This window comes from Ziziphus jujuba, chromosome 5 (genome assembly GCF_031755915.1).
Source record: "Ziziphus jujuba cultivar Dongzao chromosome 5, ASM3175591v1".
Taxonomy (NCBI): Eukaryota; Viridiplantae; Streptophyta; class Magnoliopsida; order Rosales; family Rhamnaceae; genus Ziziphus; species Ziziphus jujuba.
In genome coordinates this window covers 28137347-28149932 of record NC_083383.1, presented here as the reverse complement: position 1 = coordinate 28149932, position 12586 = coordinate 28137347, and the positions used below count along the sequence as shown (strand labels likewise).

Here is a 12586-nt window from a genome sequence, read left to right as displayed (position 1 = left end):
GTTCATTTATTATTTTATATATTTCTACGCATCATTATTCTTATATGTTAATTTAAGGGGCATTGTTGAAATGTTTTTGTAAATATCACTTTTTACATTTGAAAATTCTTTAAAATGTTCATTAATAAAAAAAATGTTTTTTTTTTTTTCCCCAATAAGGAGCAATATTGTGATGCTCTTAGCCAACTGTGAAATACTTAGTCCCCATCTAATACAAAGCCCAAAGTTATTGACATATAGAAAAAGCAAAGAAATTAAAAATGCAGAAGTCATGAAGCATTAAGCCTCCAATAATAGCTCCCAAAATTCAACCATAAACTTTTTGTTGTTAAACCTCGTTCATCATAGTCCAAAGGTTTAAATTGTATTAAGTAGAAAAAAAATGAGAGTTTAACTTGTTGAATAAAAAATTTAAAGATTTAAATTGCAAAACTTTGTGTTAAAATTCAATTAATCCTTATTTAATTATGTATAGAACTAAATAACTTGTCTTTTATTTATTTATTTATTTATTTTTTACAGCTTTGGGGAGAGAGATTTTTATCAGTCATGATTTTAAGATAGAAATGTGCTGCTCTGGCGGTTTTACTGTTGGACATAACCTACTAGTACAACTTGTGTTTTTGTTGATATTTTTCGCATAAATAGTCTCTTATTCAAATCAGTACTTTTTAACACAAAAAATTTCTTATCAATTTTGTAAAAAGAAAAAAAAAAATGCAAATCCAACATCGATTAAGCTCACTCACTAACAAAGTTTTAAAAGGCGAAAACGCAAGAGGGGCATTTTCATTGTTATGAGGTGAGGCATAATCTCTAAGGCATTGGGACGGAAGCTTTTTGAAAATTAAATTTTAATATTAAAAATTATAAATAGTTATATTTAAATTAATATGAAATTAAAATATAGAAATATAAAATAAATTTTTTGAACTGCGGAAGCTTTTTGAAAATTAAATTTTAATATTAAAAATTATACATAGTTATATTTTAATTAATATGAAATTAAAATATAGAAATATAAAATAAATTTTTTGAACTGAAAAATAAATCAATTAAAGTGTACATAAATATGAAATTAACAAATTATAAATAAATATACAATAAAATATCAACTTCTAATTTATAAAGGTAAAATAATTTTTTACAAAATAAAAAATAGATTTATTTATACCTGTAAGGCTTATGCCTTAGTGTCGAAGGAGTAAAAAAAAAAAAAACATATTTGTGTCCGAGCCGTATGCATTATCTCCTGGAATATCGTATGCCTAATATCCCAAATTTTAAACCTCAAAGCATTTTTGCCATTCCTCACCTAAAGATGTGTCCCAGGCATAGCCTGGGCAGTTTTTAAAAAAACGCTCACTAATTAATTGATTAATTAATAATTAATGCTCTAGGTTCCCAAAATTTAATACGGCATCGAATTGTGTTAGCATGTCATTTCATGTAAATCTTTGATCCATCGAATTGATTTCTTATTTTGTTATAAAACCTCAAATATATATTACTTTTAAGTTGATCATCATCTCAAACACACACACACACACACACACACACATACACACACACAAAAGCCAAGAAGAGTTGAAGGGAGAGGGGGCAAAAAATAAAAAGCAATATGCAGGAAACAATTGTTCTATATCCATCTTCTTCAGTGGGCCATTTAATCTCCATGGTGGAGCTTGGCAAGCTCATTCTCCATCATCATCCTCCACACCACAGGTTTCTTGGACACCCCAGCCATATCCACTTACATCCAAACCATTTCCAAATCCAACCCTTCCATCTTTTCCTGCAGATTTCCTTTCACCTTCTTCGATATGACACCCACTAGAAGCCGAGCAGCCATGGCCTTCGAGTTCAACCGTCTCAACCATCGTAACATCCGCAGTGCTCTCCAAGAAATCTCAAAAACATCAACCGTACGCGCTTTCATCATCGACCTTTTCTGCACCTCTGCATTTTCCATAGGTAAACAACTTCAAATGCCAACATACTATTTCTTCACCTCGGGTGTTGTAGCTCTCACTTCTTTTCTCTATTTCCCTAAAATCCATGAACAAACAGATAAAAGCTTCAAGGATCTCAAAGATACCTTTTTCCATTTCCCCGGGTTGTCTCCATTAAAGGATACTTTCATGCCGGAACCGATGCTCGACAGAGATGACCCTGCTTAGTGGGATTTGCTTTACTTCTGTTCTAATCTACCATTAGCAAATGGGATTATTTCGAACACGTTTGATGGTCTTGAACCAGTTGCAATGAAGGCAATATTTGATGGTGTTTGTTTTCCTGATAATCATCGTCCCTCTGTGCACTACATCGGTCCTTTAATTGCAGAGACTCATGGAGAAGATCATCTTCAAGAACCTAAAGAAACTGCTTCCTATTTGTTATGGCCCGATAAGCAACGGGTTCGAAGTGTGATGTTCTTGTGTTTCGGAAGCCGGGGATTGTTTAGCGCATTGCAGGTGAAAGAGATAGCAAAAGGGTTACAAAACAGCGGCCAAAGGTTTCTATGGGTGGTGAAAGAGCCTCCGGCCGACGAGAAAACGAAGCAGAACGAAAAAGTTGTTGCCAATTTCGATTTGGAAGGTTTGATGCCAGAAGGGTTCTTGGAGAGGACATGAGACAGAGGCATGGTGGTGAAGTCTTGGGCACCGCAGGTGGAAGTTCTGAAGAAATAATTGGTGGGAGGGTTCGTGACTCACTGGGGGTGGAACTCAGTGCTTGAAGCGGATTATTAGAGTTGGTGATCCGAATTATTGTTGACCCGATCCGAAAAGCTCGCGGTGCAACTTGCTTGATGAAATCTATTTTGAGAGAAAAAATGGACTCTATGGTGGTAGCAGAGGTCAAGGGCCTTTCCAATTTTTTGGTTTATTCCGTCTGTACAATATATATATATATATATATATATATATATATATATATATATTTTTGGGGGGTTTTTCGGTTGTATTTTTGAGGGTTTTAATTTCTTTATTTTGCTCACCTTTTGTACTAATCTTCATTAAAAAAAAGCTTGCCTCTCTTTGCTCGTGGTTTTTTTTTCCGTTAAGGGTTTTCCATGTAAATCTGTGTGTTTTATTTTATTCTTCTATTGCTATTGTTTTTATTTTATTTTTCGTAAAAAGTGGTATCAGAGCCAGGCTTGTTCTTTTTGACAATGGCATCCGTGAAGTATGATATTTTGCTATTGGATCGCGACACTAGATTTGCGTTATGGCAAGTTAAGATGCGGGCTGTTCTTGCGCAGATAGATTTGGAAGATGTGCTATTAGGGTTTGATAAAATGCCCTCGTCTTGGACAGCGGAAAAGAAACAACGGAAGGATCGTAAAGCCCTAACTCAAATTCAACTTCATCTCTCTAATCAGATTCTGCAGGACGTTTTGAAGGAGAAAACTGCCACTGCATTATGGCTGAAATTGGAGCAATTGTGCATGACAAAAACTTTGACTAGCAAATTGCATCTGAAGCAACGATTGTATTCTCATCGTATGTCTGAAGGTATGTCTTTGGTTGATCACTTAATTGTCTTTAAGGAAATTATTGCTGATTTAGAGGCCATGGAGGTTAAGTACGAGAATGAGGATTTAGGGTTGATTTTGCTATGTTCGTTGCCTTCTTCATATTCGACTTTTAGAGATACGATTTTATATAGTTGTGATACTTTTACTTTAGAAGAGGTTTATGATGCTTTGTTCTCTAAGAAAAAGATGAAGCAGCTTGTAGTGGGATCCGAGATTCAGGCAGAAGGTCTTGCTATTAGAGGCAGGACGTAAAAGAGGAATTTTGGTGGTGACGAAAGAGGCAGATCAAAATCAAGTAACAAGGAAAAGGTGTGTAGGTATTGCAAGAAGAAAGGACACATTAAATCAGAGTGTTATAAATTACAGAATAAGAATAAGAAGGCTGCTGCTAATCAGAAGGGAAGGTAACAGGACAATTCAGGCCAAGCCAGTGTTGCAGAAGATAATTACAATGATGGAGAGCTCCTTGTTGTCTCTGATAACTCGAAACCTAGTGATGAGTGGATTCTGGATTCTGGCTGTATGTTTCATATGTGTCCCAATCGGGATTGGTTTTCAACATATGAAACTGTATCTAAAGGTGCAGTGTTGATGGGAAATAATGCATCTTGTAAGATTGCAGGTGTTGGAATAGTCAGGATTAAGATGTTTGATGGAGTTTTCAAGACACTGAGGGATGTGAAACACGTCCCAGATTTGAAAAGGAATCTCATCTCATTGAGTACTCTTGATTTGAAAGGGTACAAGTACACTGGTGAAGGTGGAGTTCTGAAGGTTAGCAAATGTGCTCTCGTTGTGATAAAAGGGTAGAGAAAATCTACCAAGTTATATATCTTGCAGGGCTCTACTGTTACAGGTGATGCAGCTGTTGCTACGTGTGCTCTGTTAGATTCTGATATCACTAGACTTTGGCATATGTGTTTTGGTCATATGAGTGAGAATGGTATGGCTGAGTTGAGCAGAAGAGGACTTCTTGATGGTCAGAGTATTAGTAAATTGGAGTTTTGTGAGCACTGTGTCTTTGGGAAGCAGAAGAGAGTCAGATTCGCAAAAGGCATTCACAACACCAACGGGATACTTGATTATATACATTCTGATCTATGGGGACCATCTAGAGTGCTTTCTAAAGGAGGTGCCAGTTATATATTAACCATTATTGATGATTTCTCTCGGAGACTTTGGTTATTCTTTTTGAAACAGAAGAGTGAAGTTTTTGCTATGTTTAGAGATTTGGAAGACCATGATAGAGAAGCAAACAGGGAAGCAGATAAAACATTTGCGCACTGACAATGGCTTGGAGTTTTGCTCTGATGAGTTTAATGGCTTATGCAAGTCAGAAGGAATTATGAGACACCATATAGTTCGTCAAACTGCACAATAAAACGGTGTAGCAGAGCGAATGAATAGGACAATAATGGAGAAGGTACGCTGCATGCTTTCTAATGCTGGTTTGCCAAAGTCGTTTTGGGCTGAAGCGGCTTCTACAGCTTGTTTTCTCATTAATCGGTCTCCTTCAACTGCTATTGACAAAAAGACTCCTTTAGAGGTATGGTCTGGTACTCCTGTTGATTACTCTAATTTGAAAATTTTTGGATGTCCTACATATGCTCATGTAGATAATGGAAAACTAAAACCCAGATCTGTTAAGTGTGTTTTTCTGGGTTATAAGTCTGGTGTTAAAGGATATAAACTGTGGTGTTTTGAAATTGGTAAGATCATAATTAGCAGAGATATTGTTTTTGATGAAAATGTTATGCTGCGAAATTTGCCTTCTAGTGATTTTTCTGATACAAATCAGCAAAAATCAAGTACACAGATTGAGTTTCAGATTGGGTTAGGATCTACATCAGAGTTAACACCTCAGCCTAGTTCAGATACACATGGTGGTGCTGTCATTACATCACCACCTCCAGCACCACAGTATTCGATCGCTAAGGACAGGCCTAGAAGAGATGTTAGACCTCCACAGAGATATGCTGAGGCTGATTTGGTTGCCTATGCCTTGAAAGTAGCAGAGAGTATTGATTCAAATGAAGAGCCTTCTACTTATTCAAAGGCAGTTATTTGTGATGGTTCTGATAGGTGGATGATTGCTATGCAGGAGGAGATAGAGTCTCTACATAAGAATGGCACATGGGAGTTGGAAAGATCGCCCACGGGTAAGAAAGTTTTTCGTTGCAAATGGATGTTCAAAAGAAAGGAAGGGATGCCTGGAGTTGAAGAAGCCAAATATAAGGCAAGACTAGTTGCAAAGGGTTATAGTCAGATTCCAGATGTTGACTTTACAGATGTGTTTTCACCAGTTGTAAAGCATAGTTCAATTAGAGCGTTGCTGGGTATTGTGGCTTTGCATGATTTTGAGCTTGAACAGTTAGATGTGAAGATAGCATTTTTACATGGTGAGCTTGAGGAGGACATCTAAATACAACAACTAGAGGGCTTTATAGTTTCAGGTAAAGAGGACTATGTGTGCTTGTTGAAAAAGTCCTTTTATGGTCTGAAACAGTCTCCCAGGCAATGGTACAAGAGGCTTGACTCATTTATGATCTCTAATGGTTTTAAGAGATGCAGTTATGATAGTTGTGTTTGTTTTAGGAGGAGTGATGATGGGTTGTTTGTTTACTTACTTTTGTATGTGGATGACATGCTGATAGCAGCCAAGGATAAGAGATAGATAAGAAAGGTTAAAGCCCAACTTAGTAGAGAGTTTGAGATGAAAGATTTGGGAGCGGCAAAGAAGATTCTAGGAATGGAGATTCTTAGAGATAGACAGGTAGGCAGATTGTATCTAAGTCAGAAAGGATATATTGAGAAAATACTTAGTAGGTTCAATATGCAGAATGCCAAACCTGTTAGTACACCATTAGCAGCTCATTTCAGGCTTTCATCTGCTTTATCTTCGCAATCAGATGATGATGTTGATTATATGTCTCGAGTTCCATATTCTAGTGCAATGGGATCTCTCATGTATGCTATGGTTTGTTCATGTCCAGATTTGGGATATGCATTTAGTGCGGTTAGTAGATACATGGCGAACCCTGGTAAAGAACATTGGAAAGCAGTTCAGTGGATTTTCAGATACTTGCGTGGCTCTTTTGATGTTTGTTTGCAATTTGGGAGGACTAGAGATGGAGTCATTGGGTATGTAGATTCTGATTTTGCTGGAGACTTGGATAAAAGAAGATCTTTCACTGGGTATGTGTTTACTATTGGTGGCTGTGCTATGAGTTGGAAAGCTACTTTGCATAATACAGTTGCGTTGTCAACTACTGAGGCAGAGTATATGGCTATTACTGAAGCTTGTAAGGAAGCTATTTGGTTGAAAGGATTATTTGGTGAGCTTAGTGATGATTTGCAAATTACCACAGTATTTTGTGATAGTCAGAGTGCAATCTTTCTCACGAAAGATCAAATGTTTCATGAGAGGACAAAGCATATAGATGTTCGGTATCATTTTGTGCGTGATGTTATTGCTTGTGGTGATATTGCTGTTCGCAAGGTGAGTACTCATGATAATCCTGCTGACATGATGACTAAGACACTTCCAGTAGCTAAGTTTAAGCATTGCTTGGACTTGGTTGGTGTTCGTTGCTAAGCTTTGGTTTTGTGTGGAAAAGGATGGCAACTGTTATCGAAGATTGGAGTTTTATATGTTTTATTGGAAAAAGATGGCAACTGTTATCGAAGATTGGAGTTTTATGTGTTTTATTCCTTATATGGAATTCATGTCAAGGTGGAGATTGTTAGAGTTGGTGATCCGAATTATTGTTGACCCGATCCGAAAAGCTCGCAGTGCGATCCATTTGATGAAATCTATTTTGAGAGAAAAAATGGGCTCTGTGGTAGTAGCGAAGGTCGAAGGCCTTTCCAATTTTTTGGTTTATTCCGTCCGTACAATATATATATATATATATATATATTTTTTTTTTGGGGGTTTTTCGGTTGTATTTTTTAGGGTTTTAATCGCTCTATTTTGCTCACCTTTTGTACCAATCTTCATTAATAAAAAGTTTGCCTCTCTTTGCTCGTGGTTTTTTTTCCTTTAAGGATTTTCCACGTAAAAATGTGTGTTCTATTTTATTCTTCTATTGCTATTGTTTTTATTTTATTTTTCGTAACACGGTTGTTTCAGGAGTGCCGATGATAGCTTGGCCATTTTACGCTAAGCAACATCTGAATAAGGTTGCTTTGGTGAAGGACATGGGAATGGCGATTGGAGTGGAGGAGAGAGAGGAAGATGGGTTTGTAAGTGGGGATGAATTGGAGAGGAGGGTTAGGGAATTAATGGAGTCTGAGAAAGGAAGGGAGATGAGTGAACGGAGCAGGAAGATGAAGGAGATGGCAATGGCTGTTTTGGGAGATTCTGGTTCGTCCACTAGAGCCCTGGCTAGCTTTGTTGCTGCTATTGAATAATTCTTGGTGTTATTGGTGAAAAAGGAAGAGATGCCGTTGAATAACTCTTGGTCGTGTTATTGGTGAAAAAGAAAGAGAATATAGGTGCATTTAAATATTCTGATTGGGTATAATAAGATTTTATAATATGATCGATTGGATGTTTTCTTAGACTGATTTTCTTTTCTATTCCTAATCTGAACCCCAATATCAATAAAGCACTTGCTTTTGTTTTTCTTTTCTTATCTACCAACTCACTTCGAAGGACTACATAACTATTATATGCAATTTTTTTTATTCCCCGCTGGCCATGTCTATTAGTAAGCGCAGGTCATACAAAGATTTGCTGTTACAATCTTATCAAAATGCAACTAACCCTTAATTAAATTTAAAAAGAAAAATGCACAGTTTTCGTAAGGGAGGAGAATATAATGACATGAACTAGCTATTATACATTACTGGTAAAAACTTAAACTATTTGAAAGTGAATTCGATAAATTTAGTATGTATATATATATATATATATATATGTATATATCTATCATACTATTTTCTCTTACAAGTAGTGGTTTCATTTTAAACTCAAATTAGACTTTATATATATTTCAAAAAAAAAAAAAAAAAAGACCTCACATATATAGCACGCATTCAAGACGAAAAATGGCGGAATAATTGAACTCAAAAACCTTATAAAATTGATACCAAGTCGAATAAATTGAATAGATGAATGCCTTAAACTCACCACTGTAAAAAAAAAAAAAAAAAAAAAAAAAAAAAAAAAAAAAACACATAAAACCTCAAATATGTTTGATTGAATTGGTTGTTAAGGACTTAAAATTACTCATAAAAAAAATTAAAATTACAGTTTGTGTATTTATATTGTTGATTATTTAGTTAACAATCGATATCTTTAAGTGTGTCTAAAGAGCATGTCATCTTTGAATTATCGTAAATTCAAAAGAAAAATAAAATGATATAATGTTATGCAAATAAATCTAGCTTCTAACAAACAATTTTACTAAAAAACAGGGAATGAATTCTCAATAGGTTTCTATTGCTTTAAGATTAAAAGGACTTTACTATCAAAATTCAAATAAAATAATGATAAACAAAATGAAAAAAACTAGAAATTCTAGAAACTTGTATGCTTGAATATTTAAATGAAAATTTCTATGTGTTTATAGAAATTCTAGAAACTTGTATGCTTGAATATTTAAATGAAAATTTCTCTGTGTTTATCTGAATATATAAGTGTGTAGACAGAGAGGTCCTCAAATCTGAAATCTAACCTGTTTATATAGTCTCGGATGGTTTTCAATTCTAATAAAACTAGAATTCTTCCATATACAATAGCAATAAGAACAAAATTCTTACCTCTAAAAGTCGCAAGCTAATAATATTTTTTCAAATATAATTAGACTTTTACTTCAACTGGAATTCAATTGGAACTCTTGCAAGAAGTAATTCTTCTGGCCTAACATTTATATATTTGATATTCGTCCTCCATATTTGCCATAAAAAACATTTTAAAAGTTAGGATCAATATCTTCTCTAAAAGATTGTTCCCAACTCAAGAAAAATAAGCTTAGCTCATTATTCATTAAGCTAAAAAAAAAAAAAGGTTGGTCTCAGTTTTGAAAAAAAGTAGGCTTTAGGCCCAATATTTAAGCCCAACACGTTTTTCTTAAAATATTAATAGTGAAAGATTGATTCAAGAAGGTTGATCTTAATAAGGTAAAAAAGATTGATATCAAGAAGCAAAAATATTAAATTTAAACTCAACCTTTTACTATCACAAGACTGAAAAATATTAAATGGATGCAACGATTCATGTCCGAACAATAATTGTCATCCTTATAATTATTGTCCTTAAATCCATATTTGAGGCGTATAACCCAAATTACTTGTTTATCTCATTCGATCAAAAATAGTGTCCGAACAATAATTGTCGTCCTTATAATTATTGTCCCTAAATGCATATTTTAGGCCTATAACGCAAATTATTGTTTCTCTCATTTGATAAAAAATAATGGTATAAACATATATACTTTTGAGAAAAATATAAGCACAGAGACCTCAATAACTAACTACAATAATAATGGAAGGTAGCCTATGGCTTTTATCATAGACATTTACAAAAATCGACTTATTAAAAATGTTCAATAAAGTGCTATATAAATGTAGCAAGGATGAAATTTGAAATATTTCTATATATATATATATATATATATATATTTTTTTTTTTTTTCTTTCTTCTGGTGAATACATTTCTGTTGGTTTTTAATTATTAAGATTATCAACCTACCTACTCTACCGTTGAGGGAAAACACATGCTTGTAAGATGGTTGATATAATTTTTCCTGAACTATTATTACTCAATGAAATTGTTTCGCCTCTTGCAAATAATAACAATGATAGTAATAACTTTTATTATTCGTGAATGGCCTCCAACACTGCCTAGTGGCTAGCTCTATCGACATAAATAAGACCTCTATACAATGATATTATCCCCTGCCAATGATGAAGAGAGTTATTATTGGCTCATGACCATTATGCTTACAGTACTTTTAAGGCTGTTGGTTCAAATTATGCCATTATGTATTCTACACTAGAATACTTATTGTAAACTTGATAAAAATATATAGAAAAATAATAAAGAGAGTTATTGTGGCCACCTATTGATTTATGAAATACAAAGAAACTTTTCCCAACTTTTCCCGATTGCCAATTTGCAAAATGATATTGTATTATTTATTTATTTTGCATTAGTGGAGATCAAAATTATGTATTTTAGCCGAAAAGGATTATATATTGAAATGTGTAAACGGTTACGTAGAAAGTAATTATATAGAGATATGTATATATATATATTATATATATATACACATGTACAACTTTTTTATGATAAATAAAGAGCTCAATACTCAGTGAACAGATAACGCATATCCTTAGTTTAGATATATCGGTTATTTCACTTACTAGCATATTAATTTAAAAATACACATTAGATATTTACTAAGTGGTAAGGACCTTCGTCACCCTAGCAATATATGCGTGAAGGGGTTTTATGTATTTATTTATTTATTTTTTTGGTAAAAGAGACCTAAAGGTCATCGTTTTTGGAGTGTCCAAAATAAATAAATAAATAAATAAAAGAAAGTTTTAAAAGGCCCTTTCGGCCCATAGGAGAGTCTTATGAAAATCTTTTGCCCAAAATAAGAGATAGCATCGGCCTCTCTCATCCTCCCCGTTCGGTGTGTTAAAAAAATACATATCCAAGGGGCACTTTATAGATGTTACAAAACCTCAAGACAAGGACATGACAAAAATGTTAAGTGAGATGGACTTAATCAGTGTAATACTTATATTTATATCTAAAAAATTATAAATTCAATACACATTGAAAAATTATTGTAAAAAAAAAAAAATTATAATAGTAATAGTAATAGTAAGAGTAATAATAATAATAATAATAATAATAATAATAATAATAATAAAGAAACATGAAAAGAATATTATATACAACTTTGATATACATTCTTTCAAAACAAGTAGGGTATAATAAGCCAAACTTATGTACATGTTATATATATATATATATATAGATTTAATATAGTGAAGGATTTATGGTGAGATGTTGTGAATTAATAACTGTCGGATTATGAAAATTATGCACATTTAACCAGTAATAGAATATATAATATGAAAAATTATAAAATATATATATAAAAAAATACTATATAAAAAAATAAATGAAAAAAATACATAAAACATATTATTTAAAGTAATTTGTCCTACTTTAAAAATTCCAATATTTAATAAAATGTTAATATGATAGTTGCAAAAAATTATTTATATAGGTTAATTATAGCTTTTTGACTAATTAGTACGTGTAGTAATACTATAAATAATGCATTTAACTAGTACCAACTATCTAAAAAATTAAATCAAATATCAAATAGAAAAATATATTAAAATTCAAAATTGAAATTTGATCGTTGTCATTATTATAAGAAAAACACATTAAATTATTAATGAAACATATTATCATTAGGAATTTATTTATTTGATTAGGAATTACTAGAATTATATTCATTATATTTATTTGATTCGGAGTTACTAGAATTATAATTATAAGTAAATATTTTAAGTGTTTTACTTTAAAATAACTTTGATATTTTATTTAGGGGGGCCAATTACCTCTTTCCAAAACAATTTTGCACATGTGTATATATAAATTTAAAAGGTCAAAAAAAAAAAAAAAGAAAATGGAAGGGGTGGCTATATTTCGGTCCATCCATGAATCGAATAACAGCTGTAAATTCTATCTTTCACAATCATTTTTTTATAAATCTGTTGCCATATTATAGATATATATATATATATATATATATATATATGTTATAGAGGATATTTTGAGTTAAATTTGAGCATTGAATTGGATGACTGCTTCGCATGTAAGCAATTGGTATTTTTAAAGATAATTAACTTGTCTTGAGCTTGAATGCTCCATATTTATATCATGAAGATGACTGCTTCGCATGTAAGCAACCAAATGACAAAGCATTTTACCAAAAAAAAAAAAAAGAAAGGCAAATGACGAAGCAAGTCTAACGGAAGAGAATGATTGCACCACGCTTCTAAGGAGAAAAGGCA

General features: G+C 32.9%; 1 pseudogene; it reads left to right on the top strand.

The window, feature by feature from the left end:
• Positions 1 to 1621: 1621 nt before the first annotated feature.
• LOC107404925 (UDP-glycosyltransferase 88F3-like) lies at positions 1622 to 7951 on the top strand (annotated as a pseudogene).
• Positions 7952 to 12586: the final 4635 nt, after the last annotated feature.